Source organism: Hipposideros armiger, unplaced genomic scaffold (assembly GCF_001890085.2).
Source record: "Hipposideros armiger isolate ML-2016 unplaced genomic scaffold, ASM189008v1 scaffold_19, whole genome shotgun sequence".
NCBI classification, from domain to species: Eukaryota; Metazoa; Chordata; class Mammalia; order Chiroptera; family Hipposideridae; genus Hipposideros; species Hipposideros armiger.
In genome coordinates this window covers 3,615,819-3,629,260 of record NW_017731369.1, presented here as the reverse complement: position 1 = coordinate 3,629,260, position 13,442 = coordinate 3,615,819, and the positions used below count along the sequence as shown (strand labels likewise).

Here is a 13,442-nt window from a genome sequence, read left to right as displayed (position 1 = left end):
TGGAATATTACTCAGCCATAAAAAAGAATGAAACCTTACCATTTGTGACAACATGGATGGACCTACAGGGCATTATGCTAAGTGAAATAAGTCAGGCTGAGAAAGGCAAATACCATATGATCTCACTTACCTGTGGAATCTAAAGAACTTTTTCCTTTTAATACTACCATATTGTACCTACTAACAAGAATCTAGTAACCAATTAAAACCTAAGTATAGAGTAAGAAAGTATTGTTGTAAATATGTTTGCCAATAGCTAAGTTAAAATATTCATAAAACTAGGTAGAATTATTTTTTAAATTTAAAAACAAATTTCAATTACTTGACATTCAATATTATATTAGTTTCAGGTGTACAGCACAGTGGCTAGATATTTATATAACTTACAGAGTGATCCCCCATAAGTCTAGTATGCCTCTGACACCATATATAATTATTACCATATTATTGACTATATTCCCTATGCTTTACTTTACATCCCCATGATGATTTTGTAACTGCCAATTTGTACTTCTTAATCCCTTCCCCTTTTTCACCCAGCCTCCTAACCCCCCTCCCACCTGGCAACCATCAGTTTGTTTTCTGTGTCTATGAGTCTGTTTCTTTTTATTTGTTTATTTATTTTTATTTTTAGATTCTTAGTGGGATTATTAAAACCCTAGAAGAAAACTACCATATTTCCTCACACAGTGCAGTCATTTTTATGTTGAGCCTCACTTCTCCAAATAAAAATGCAACAAATAGAGGCATTTTCAAATGTAACAATCCAATTGCTTCTTAGGGAGCTAGTTATGTGTTGCAAGAGGCAACTTCACTATTCTTTTTTTTCAATTGGGAGATTTGCAACTGCGTGACTATGTATCATGAGTGGCAGTAATACCTGTTTACTCTTGCTTCACAGTAAGGCAAAAACATCTCATTCTGCAAAAGGTATTTGACGCCCATGCAGTTTTAAAAAACCTGAATTGGAAAATGGTATTTAATCAATGTGAAATTAAATGTAAACTTCAAAAGGCACAAAATTGGGTATAAACATAAGATGCTCTATCGTAACTGCCCCTGAATACACTCAGTATGGAAATGAGGCTAGGTGAGCGAGTACAGTCTGCGTCTCGCTGAACTACCTGCCCAATCACATAAATGAATCAAATGGCACGTTAGCAGAAGTCGGCTTGGAAAGCCTGTGTTCCTCACAATGTCTTGAAGTTTAAATGTTCCTGAGATAATAAAGTCTGATCTTGGAAGGAAGGGAGGAATCAAGAGTTTAATTATCTGCTGACTTGGATGTCTCTGCTGATGTGTTTGGTTTCACCCCTCTCTCATCTTAACCCAATTACTCTTCCAAATCAAGGCGGATAGGTTCTCAAAACCTATTTCCTCCTAAAACCCTTCTTCCTCTTGCTTAAACAATGCCTGAGAGATTTACACAAAATAGTCAGGTATTTTACTCCTCAATGTACGTGGGCAGCACTTGATTATTCATTTACTGTATCCAGAATTCGCTCTCTCATGCCAGGGATCTGCTGTTACGAATTGGTTTGCTGAGACCCTTTTTTGTTCAAAATATATAATATTGGGTTGTCGGAAAAGTCATGACGCAAAAATGCGTCATGCAAATAAAATAAAATAAAATAAAAAAATACGTCGTGACTTCTCTGACAACCCAATAGTTCAAGATCCAGTCACCAACTACAAATGTCAGCAATGCTGTAGATCCGCAGGTGGCAAGATGCTTTTTGAATGAGGGAGGTTCGGTCTTTCTGCAAACTGCACATTCTTCATGGCCCCCAGATTTCATTTTCTCACTTTTTTTTTTTAAAGATTTTTATTGAGGAATTGGGGGATGGGAACAGCACTGGGGAATTGGGGGAAGGGGAACAGACAAGTTGCTGTCATTTTGTTCTTCAGTCTAGTTGTGAAGGACGTTGCTTCACTGGCCCAAGTTGGCACCATCATTGCGCTCTTCCAGGGCGAGGCAGATCAGTCGCCGGCTTCTGGACGGCCGCTCACTGTGGCTGCTGGCCGCTCACGCTGGCTGCTGGCTACACACAGTAGCCCATGGCAACCCACTGCAGCAGTGGCTGCAGCCTACACCGTTGCAGGCATCTCATGGCAACCCAGCTCCAGGTCGAGCTGTTGTTCAGCATCTTAGCAGTAGAGGCCAGTGTCACTGGCCCTCATATGTGGGATCTGAACCGGGGCCCTCTGGCGTCCCAAGCCAGCTCTTAGCCAACGCGCCACTCTGCTGGCCCCATTTTCCCACTTTTAAGACTAAGACTTTGAACTGAACACCCTCATGCCCTGGGGTCCGCGTGGACCTCCCCGTCTCTGACGCTGCTTATTTCAGACTCCCTTTCTGTCTCCTGCATCCAGTAGGAGGTCTTGCTGAAGGGTCTGTTCACAGCCCTCTCCTTTGATACTTCTGTCCACAGTCCCTCCAGGAGAAGGAGAGGGCAGTGACCTAAAGCCCCCATGACTAGTCCTGACTTTCCTCCCGAATTCTAGGTCTGTGATGTCTGATTTGAGGTTAAACTGGCACCAAATTCCCATATCTAAGCCTTCTTGCAAACTAGCTCTGCCTCCTTCTTTTCTTTAACTCATACCTATGTCACTAATATTCATTCTCTTATCCTTCTTTGCTGTCATCACCTATTCAGTAGCTCACCAGTCCTAACCTGGACCTTCCTTGCCCTCCTGACTACTCTCCCCACCTGCGTTCACTGCATCCTCCATGAAAAACTATCTATCTTCACGCAGACCTTGGCTCCCTGCTCTGGAGCCTTCAAATACTCATCCCGAAATGCCTTCCTCGATTGCTGTCCAGTGTCCTCCAGCAGAGGTTGATAGGTTTTGCATAGTTAAGAGGGTACTGTGGTCAAAAGTAAATCAGAAATGAAGTGTAAAGCACACAAACTACAACAAATCTTTTCCCTACAGCAAAGCCTAGACATTTACTGAGCATTTTGAATCTTCAAGAAAGGCAAGGGTGGGCAGCATTTCTCCGTTGTTTGCCAACAGCATCCTTTGTGAATGGTATCTTGGAAGGTTGGTTTTAGGAGTATGCTCTGGATCTCCAGAGTAAACTGAGAGGGCCCCACCTACTGCTGTAAATTGCTAGACTTTGTCAATTTTCCTTGAGCCTCCAGTCCTTCTTTACAGATGCCCCAATGCCTCTGGTCCAAGCCCTTAACCCTCTTTTTACAGTACTCTCACTGCTTCCACTCAATAGCCATGGGCACTGTCTGCCAGCAGTCAGAGCATGAGCTCTGTTGATAGCCCAGCACCCAGGCCAGAGGGTGTGCTTTCAAGTTCAAGGCTTTGATGTCAGTCTGCCTGGGTTCAGTCTCTAGCTCTGCCACATTTTGGCCTGGGTAACCTGCATCAGGCAAGTTAAACATTCTGAGACTTTGTTTTCTCATCTGTAAGATGGGAATGACATTAATGCCCAGTGCATGAGACAATTCAATGGAATCTGTATTTAAGACCATTTTTTGTATTGCTTAATACACCGAAGGCGTTTAGCATTGGCTCTTGGCGCTCACGAGTACTGATAGTAGCTACTATTTTAAACCTTCATCAGAAAGCCGGGTTGCTTACTTCAGCTAGACTCAGAACCCAGATATTAGTATGCCTACTGAGCCAGGAGGAAAGGGACCCGATTCATCCCAGAAATGCAAAGGGCAAAGAAAAATGTCTGCTCCCTTAGCTCAGAGTAGCTGGAGTGAGACCTCCAACTATGGCCCCACTGGGTTCTCCCACGTCCCTTGGGCCCTCAGCTCATGACTTTCAAGAACTATAAACCCAGGCCCCTGAGGTTTTGAATCTGTTCTCTGACCCGATCCTTAAGTCCCACCAGGATTCACCGTGGGCTGGTCTGCAGGAGACCCGAGAGCGAGAAACCCTCAAGGGGGTCCAGGGTCCCCAGAGCTGCAGACCCAGTCCCACCCCTAACTGAAAGGATTGAGAGGAAACCCAAAGCAGAGTTGCAGGTGCCCCTGCCTGATTTTACAGGAGAAAAGCACCCAGGGGATTGCCCAGGAGGTGTCAGGGGAGGGTGTGGTAGAGTCCGCAATATGCACTTTAACAAGCTCATTTCGTGACTTTTAGGCAACCTGAAGTCTGAGCACCAGGCAAACAGACACGTCCTGCCCTTGACTTCCCCACGGACACCGCCTCTGGCTCTGCGGCTCAGGGTGCCCCTTCAGCACCATGCCTTGTCCAGCCCCTGGCGCTGGGTCCAGGAACTGAGGTTCAGCACTAGCGAGAGCCAGACTCCATTTCCAGCTCTGTCCTTCACTTGCTGTGTAGAGTGAGCCACTGCAGGAATTCTAGTTAATGACCTAGCCCACCCAGGCAGAGCTGTCAGTCAGTCCTCATCACAACACTCCTTTGCCTCTATTTGGTGCTTTTCTTTTAGTTGGTTACTTCTAGACTGTCCCCACATTAACTGACTTAATCCATTTTGCTAGAAAGGATAAGTAACATACGTAAAGTCATGCAGCGGTGCAGAGTGGAGCTGCAGTTTTAACCTGGGAAATCTGACCCAGGTTCCTGAAACCTTGAACCTTTATGCTGAGAGCCTTAGTAGATAACGCTTGGGACCCCAAGTTGTTTCTGACATGTCAGAGGAATCAAAACCACCTGCTTAGATTCCCTGGGTTTGGGCACAAGTGAGGTTTCATTTAAGAATAAGAGGGAAGGCTGGCCGAGTGGCTCAGTTGGTTAAGAGCTCGCTCAAGAGGGTGAGCTCTGAGCAACAGCGGTTCGAGTCCCAGCCTGAGCTGAGCTGCCGCTGAGCTGCCAGCAGGTGGCAGGATGGCTCAGCTAAAGGAAAAAAGAATAAGAGGGACTTGGGTTTGTGACCTGATTCAACCACATGTGTGGCCTTGGGGCAGACACTTATTCTCTCCAATCTTTAGTACATATTTGCACTGGCTGGAAAATTAAGATAATAATGCTCACTTTTTAGCATTGGCAGAGGATTTGATGTCGTAAGCAACTAAAGCACCAACCCTGACCCTAAGGAACCTACATTATAATGTCTTGGTTAAACACATGGGCTCTGGAGTCAGGCTGTCTGGGTTCTCACTTCTGTTGCATCAGTTACTGGTTGTGTGACTTTATAAAATATAGATAATAACTGAATTATTTATACTGTGGGGATGATTAAGTTAGTTAATGTTTTTCAAGTGCTTGGTACAGTGTTCAGTAAGTGTGGATTATCCTAGTTAATAAATGTGATTGTGATGATGATGATGATGGTGATGTTTTTATTGGTTAGGCTAGGCTAGGCTAGGTTGCAGAAATAAAAACAGAATAAAACAATATGAAATCTCAGAGGTGTAATGAATCAAAGGTTTGTGTATCTCCTGCTCAGGTCGTGAATGCAGTGTGGTTGGTGGGGGTTTTGTGCTATACAACAGCTCAAGAGCCCAGGCTGAAGGCGCTCCACCATCGGGCAGCCGGCACCATCTGAAATGCATCTGCAGCCAGCATAGCAGGGATAGAGGGTGCGAATGGCAAGCTTCAGCGAGAACTATTTAAGTAGCTCCATCAGGCTGCAAAGGGGCTGGGCAATAGTCTTTCTGTGTGTCCAGGAAGGAGACAGAGGGCTGGATATGGGTGGGGACCAGTGCCTCTACTACCACAATGATGGAAAAGACGAAACAAGGTGACAAACAATCAGCGTAGAGTCTTGAACGCAACAGGTAGTTAATGATTAGCAGCTGTTGATATTTTTTATTATATGTTAGTTGAGGTGCAAGCCTTGATCCCATGATGGGTAGCAAGATGGGCCTCTGCACCAAATCTGGAAATAGGTTATTGGAGAAAGACGTTTCCATATCCAGGCGAATGTGCTGAAGTCTGGAACTGCCTCTGCTAGCTCCATAAGTTAGGGAGTCAGGTCTCTCAAAAGTCCTTGATGCGTCTGTAAAATCATTCCTCTGACTGTGGTCCATGCATTCCCCCACCCCCACCCCCACCATGGGAATCATCAGGGGAGTTTGACAAAATGGAAATTTCTGACTCATCTCAGACCTATTGAATCAGAATCTGTGTGAATGTGTGTAGGTGGGGGGAGGGCGTGGTAGAGTCTGCAATATGCACTTTAACAAGCTCGCTTCGTGACTTTTAGGCAACCTAAAGTCTGAGCACCAGGCACACAGACACGTCCTGCCCTTGACTTCCCCACGGACACCGCCTCTGGCTCTGCGGCTCAGGGTGCCCTTTCAGCACCATGCCTTGTCCAGCCCCTGGCGCTGGGTCCAGGAACTGAGGTTCAGCATTAGCGAGAGCCGGACTCCATTTCCAGCTCTGTCCTTCACTTGCTGTGTATTCTTGAGCATACGGCCCAGCAGCCCTGAACTTCAGGTTATGCATCTACAAAATGCGTAGTACAATAAACTGGCCTGACGTTTTGTTGGAAGGATTCAATGATATCATGTGAAAAAAAAGCACGGTGATGATGGTAATGGTGATGGTGATGCCTATGGTGATGAAAACTTTCTAGCAGTGCCTGGACCTCATATATGTAACAGAACGCATGACTATTTTTTATTGTCTGTAAAATGGAGATTAGGAGTTGATTATATGATAGGTAAGGAAGTACCAGGAATATGTAATGTCATGTCTGAAATGTAGCTCATGTTTACCCAATGCGGGTTCTCTTTTCCTTTAATTCCTTGTAAAACAGACCTAATCCCTAAACAAAACGGCTAGCTGGCTTTAATTACTTCTGAATGAGAGCCAGGAAAGTGGAGAGAGAAATTGGCATTGATAAAAAAACACGGAATCCTAAGTACAGAAAAGAGTTGTATTGATAATGGTTAATTTGTTTTCTGGGGTGATTGCTACCTAATTTTGAGTTGCAGTCTCCTAAAACAACCATGATGGGTTATTTGACATAGTACCTCAGGCTTTTAAAACTCCTATCTTGAACAGGTTTTTGGATTGGTGTTTGTTGTTGTTGATTAATGCAATTAGTCGGGAAGAGCTATAGTTTAAGAGTGACAGAGATGGATGGGTAAAAAATGAAGAATGTGGATAAGAAATGGAACCATGGTGGGTGACCCTTTTAACTCTATAAATATGCAAACCCATGCAGAGTCAAGGTGGGGAGATTAATGTTGGTAGTTTGCCAAGACAAGAGCTGTGAATAAGTGGCAGAGAGAGTGAACAACCCATAATGCTCAGTTTGCCTATTTAGTATCTGTGTTTGTTTGAACTAAATCTGCTTCTAGCTCCAAACAGTTAATAGTAATCTTTGATTATACTCTGCCTCTTTAAAGTAACTCTTCTTTATACCTAGTTCAAATAGAATTGTAATTTGTTTAATAAAATAAAACCTCACTATTAAGAAAGCTTTATTTATTCATTTGATGATTTCTTTAGTATCAAACTTCAATGTTCAAATACTGGACATTGCACAATTGTTGATTTCTATCTTTTACTTATATCCAGGACTTTATGGAGATATTAATGTATCATCACCTGGAAATCTGAGGTCTTTCTTAATTAATTTGTTCAAGAATATATGGTAATCCAATATAGCCTTTAAAAATTCCACGGAACATATGGACCTTGGTCTTACAGAGGATTTTATGAATTTGACCTCAAAGGCAAGGGAAGTACAAGCAAAAATAAATGAATGGGACTATATCAAACTAAAAAGTTTCTGCACAGCAAAGGAAACCATCAACAAAAAATAGAGGCAACCAACTGAATGGGAGAAGATACTTGCAAACAACACCTCCAATAAGGGGCTAATATTCAAAATATATGAAGATCTCATACAACCAACAAAAACACAACCCAATTAAAAATAAGCAGATGACCTGAACAGACATTTCTCCCAAGAAGACATACAAACGGCTGACAGATATATGAAAAAATACTCAACTTCTCTAGCTATTAGGGAAATGAAAATCAAAACCACAATGAGATACACCTCATACCTGTTAGAATGGCTGCCATCAACAAGACAAGTAAGAACAAGTGCTGGAGAGGCTGTGGGGATAAAGGAACCCTCATACACTGCTGGTGGGAATGTAAACTGGTACAGCCGCTATGGAAAACACTATGGAGGCTCCTCAAAAATTAAGAATAGAATTACCATATGACCCAGTAATCCCTCTTTTGGGTACCTACCTCCAAAATTTGAAAACATTTATTTGTAAAGATATATGTACCCCTATGTTCATTGCAGCATTATTCATGATGGCCAAGCCATGGAAACAACTGAAGTGTCCTATGATAGATGATTGGATAAAGAAGATGTGGTACATATACACAATGGAATATTACTCGGCCTTAGAAAAGATAAAATACTGCCATTTGAAACCACATGGATGGATCTTGAGGCTATAATGCTAGTAAAGTAAGTCAGATGGAAAAAGTTGAGACCCATATGATTTCACTCATATGTAGAATATAAAACTGAAAGTAATAAATAAACAAGATAAACATAACTCATAGTCAAAGATAACAGTATGGTGGTTACCAGAGAGGAAAGGAGAGGAGAGAAGGTAGAAAAGGGTAAAGGGGATCAAATACGTGTATATGGTGACAGAAGGAAATGTGACTTTGGGTGGTGTACACACAATGCAATATACAGATGATGTAGTATAGACTTGTACACTTGAAACCTATATAGTTTATTAACCAATGTCACCTCAATAAATTTAATAAGAAAAAAATAAAGGAAAAATAGTCATAGGATGTAAAGTACAGTATAGGGAATATAGTCAATAATATTGTAATAACTATGTACAGTGTCAGATGGGTACTGGACTTATCAGGGTCATTGCTTCATAAATTATATAAATGTCTAACCTGTGCCATACACCTGAAACTAATATAAAAAAATATTACACGTTAACTGTAATTGAAAATAAAATAAAATAAATCACATGGAACAAATAGCATCAAAAATTCAAAAGCTTTCAGAAAGAGTCACCAATCTTTTTCATATGTAATATATAGGAATGGTAGCCATGCTGACACTGCGTCTTGGTGGAAAGGTAAGTCTCACTTTCACAGCAACATAGTGGTCTCAAGATGTGTGACTGCCCTGGGCTGTCCAATTTTTCCTCCAACAGGAAAGCTTTTAGCAATGCATCAAGTCCCAGTAAAGAAAAAACAAGTGTACCAGTGGAATTAGACATGAGATTCCAGGCAACCATTTGTATAGAAACTGCTTTTCTCACCTTATGTTTAAAAACACCTTCAACAACTTTTAAAATTCAGGTTGCCGTGGTTACAGTTGTGCAGGAAGTAAGGTTTCCAAGCATCTCTGAGCTCATCCATTAATGCCAACAGATCAGAGATTTTTGAAAATTGATATTTATAAAATACCATTCGTTTTTCTCCCCCTCCAGGTCATAAGTCACATCACTGAAGGCAGCTGGATAGGTTTACAGGGTTATCAGTGGTGATTATCACTGTGGACCTGGCATTTTGAAAGGCCACACAAGTGCCACACTGACCATATGCTACATGTGGCCTTTGCTTTAAGTCCACATGTGGTGGGTCAAATTCATTTGCTGACATTCACAAAAATGAAGAATTGCCATTCCAACAAAGCTGTCATCCTTTACCTCCACTATCATAGATGTGTCGGCCCTATGACAGCCACGATGCTAATTGCGACTTGCTTGAAAACCACACGAATCAAACTTTGTTATATAGCATTCTTACTGAATTTATAATTTAAATCATGATATGTCTAAGATCATGTGCTACTGCTTAATGTAAGAACCTTAAAACCAATCCAGCTCAAGTTAATGCAATTTTACATGCTTAATAGATCATGTTTTTTTGTTTTGTTTTATTTGTTAATAACTGATCATCAGTTTATTTAAAAGGCTGATTTAAGCATCTGCAGTGGTGACTTCAACCTGGACTCCTGGCTCCAGTACTGATGGAAGTAATCTGCCTAACAATCTCAGGACTGTGAGAGTCACTGTGTTGCTTGTGGATCTGAAAAGATCCCAAGTTCTTAGAACCTTCCTCACAGGGAGTTTTTCTTGTAATGATTCTCAGAGTCTTGGTAGGCATCCGAACTGGTCCTTTCATTTTGAGATTCTTTTCCTTTCTGCCTCTGATCAATTCAGCACATACCTTCTCCAAGGACTTTACATTGAGGTTGTTTAGAGTAATTCTAATTCAGTGAATGGCCACCTCTGTTTCCAGAAGTGTCTTTCTGGTATCTTTACTGTATCTTTAAAAGGCATGGCTGTGGTTTCTGGGAGGGTGTGGGGGGCTGGGGGGTGGGGAGCAAACAGCAGGGAGTCATGAGCCCAGTGGAATGGAGCCCTGCTGCAGCTGAGACCTGTCTTCCTCCAAGAGGCCATGTTGTCAATGAACAGGTTAAATCCATGTCATGCATGTTTAAATGAGAAATTCAAGTTATATCCCTTTTAGTGACACAGTGTCCCAATATTAGAAAATCTGCATTTCTTATTTTCCAAAAGTTGTTTTTTTATGTGTCTATTTTAACATCTGCTCAAAAATTCACGGGAGAGATTCACATGTAAGTCACTCTTTGACCAGTTTGATTCTCCCATCATCCTGATTATCTTTCCCATACAGACCTTAGGTCATTGTTATAAAATCATAAACCCCACAATACTAACCCCACAGTACCCATTAATTGTTTAGAAAGGACTTTTGAAATATGAAAATGTGGTTGGACTAAAATAAAGCTGTCGATTCAGCAACTTCACCTGCTTGCAGTCTTTGTAACAACTCTTTGGTCTTTCATTGGCCTTATTGCAAAAAAACTAGGAATAAATCTAACTCAGCTAGAGTCACAGAGTTCACAGAGCTGCTTAGAGATACGGAAGTAGAAAACTGATGAGTGGTCTCGTTTTTTCCAGGGTATTTTTAAAAGCCAGATTATTTTCAGTCCTCTACTTTAGGCAACAGGGAGATTTCACCAAGACAGAGAAAATAGATAGACTGCAAGACAAGGAAGGGAAAACAAAGAACCAGAATGTGTTAAATTCAAGGTATCTAACTATCTAGGGATTGAGAGTGAAAATACACATGAAGCTCAAGTGAGAGGTGAAGGATGAAATTCACATTTGTGCATAATCGATATACAAGTACAGAAGGTGCCAAAAAAATGTATGCACATTTTAAGAAAGGAAAATTGTATTAAAATTGTAATACTCAACATATGCCGAGAACAAAAGATGAATACAAGCCATGTTTGACTACAGCAGTTACAAGAGGTGCTCAAAGTGGTTACCATCAGCATCCAGACACTTCTGATTATGGCAGGCTACTGGTTGAGCAACGTTGAGTACAATTTTTTTGGCAACCCTGTATATATTATATAGATAAATACATCTATATCTATATCTATTTATATATTTATATCTATTTATATATAATATATTTTATATATAGATATCATGTATATTATATAATATATATAGTATATATAAATAGATATAGATTTAGAAATAGATGTAGATATAAATATAGATGCTCTATATAATTTATAATATATATATTATATATATATTATATATATGGGGTTGGCAAAAAAATTGTATTCAACATTGCTTAACCAGTAGTTCTATCTCTAAATATATAGCTATATAGATGTAGAATATAGATTATATATATAAAATCTTGTAATGAAGGCCCTAAGAGTCAAGGGTGTTACTCAGGAGGAGTGAGTGAGGTAAAGAAAGAAGGTGGCTAGGAAGAAACCCAAAGCAAGCCCAGCATTTGATAATCTCAGGGCAAAAAGGACATCCAGCAAAGTTGAATGAGAAGAAACAACACTCAGAAGTAAGCAGGAGAAGCATGAAAATATCTTGGTGAAGAAGCAGAAAGCAAAGAACAAGAGTGAGGCATTTTTTTTAATGATGAAAAAGATGGAGGTTTGAAATCGCTTCTTTCCTGTTTGTTTCCTCAAGAGACTGAACTCCTGGTATAAGGAAAGGACCCTCGGTTTTGTCATATTCCCAGAATTTACCTCGCTCAGTGCCTAGAACAGAGAACCCACTCTATAACTCCTTGATTAAATGAAAGAAGGAAAAGATTAAAGGTACATGACATCTGGAATGAGCTTGCTTGTCTGTGTTGGTTGGGGGCTGCTGGTAACCTTTTCTAGAAGAATCTAAGGGGGCTTTGAAGCCAGATTTCTCCCCTTAGGTCATGTGGTAGTATCCTGAAGCATCCTTTTGCATTTCCATAAAAATAAAACTCTAGTTCTCTTAAATGATGTGGGACCATTTCCACAATCAACTGCATTTAGACTTTAAAATGCAATTATAATGCAACTATAATGTAAATTGGGTTAGCTTGAAGACGTTTCCAAAATCTCTCTGACTCATCCAAAATGGGAAGTGGCACCAAATGTAGCATCCTTAATGTCTCACAGCCACCCACATCCTGCCCAATGAGTCCACATAAGGTTGAGTATGTGGATGGTGATCACTACAGGAGAACAAGCAACTCATCACATGGGTCTGTTATCTGCAAGCACATCAATGGTTGATCTGAATCACCATACTGTTAATGAGATGGACTGTGTGGCAATTCCTTATTTAAAAGCAGTAAAAAAAGACTCAAACTAATCCCAAAAGTCAATTCTGGGACAATCTATGGAATCAGGATTAGAGGATAAGAAACCGGATGGAGAATTGCATTTTGAAGGAAACACAGGGACCTGATTTCATTCCAGTTCTGGAATCCACTACCCTTGATTTGGAAAAGATAAATAAGAAAAAGAAAAAGAAAATGCCATCTTATTAACGATGATACTCCTGTTCAAATGTTATAAAATTGCTCCTTTGAAGGGCACTGCGGAGGGGGTGGAAAGCAGGCCTTATTTTCGTCTGCGATATCAGAAATAGAGGTTCTGCTGCCTTCTGGGTGAGAGAGATGTGCCTGTGTATTTGATGACAAGCCTCTGAATTAGTATAAATATATTATGGCCATAAAAGCAGCTATGCTGAAGGAATAAAGGAAAAAAGAAGCATGCGATTTATGGAAGGAGGCAATAAACATGAACGTCAAACCCTGGTTTCTTGTCGCCAAGATGGAGAAGTCGAGCCCTGGAAGCAGGTACAGTGAAACTTGATCCAGCCCTATTAGGAGCTTGTTAGCTGCCCACAGTACCTTTTATCTGGACTCTTTGAAAACATCAACCTTTGTGCAACAACACGACAAAATCAATTTTCTTCTACTTAAAAGTGTACCTTTCATCAGTGTGCACAAGCAGGTGCTCACTCCACTTAAAGGAAATGCTTTGTACCTTACGAGGGCATGTCACCTTTGTAGATGTGTGTGTATTCTAGGGTTTAATTGACATGGCACAGCACAATGCTGGCATTACACCCTTGATAGGAAGATGTTTCTCTTATATTGGTTAGGGATGCATGTTGGAACTCTGAAATGCATCATCATCAGATAGAAGCCATTAA

The 13,442-nt window shown here is 41.0% G+C and overlaps 1 protein-coding gene and 1 pseudogene across 1 annotated transcript in view; both read right to left on the bottom strand.

Annotated features, from left to right (window-relative positions):
* Positions 1-13,442, bottom strand: part of CDH13 (cadherin 13) — a 1,116,573-nt gene that overhangs the window by 586,964 nt on the left and 516,167 nt on the right. The window lies entirely within an intron of this gene.
* LOC109378277 (40S ribosomal protein S20 pseudogene) lies at positions 9,870-13,286 on the bottom strand (annotated as a pseudogene).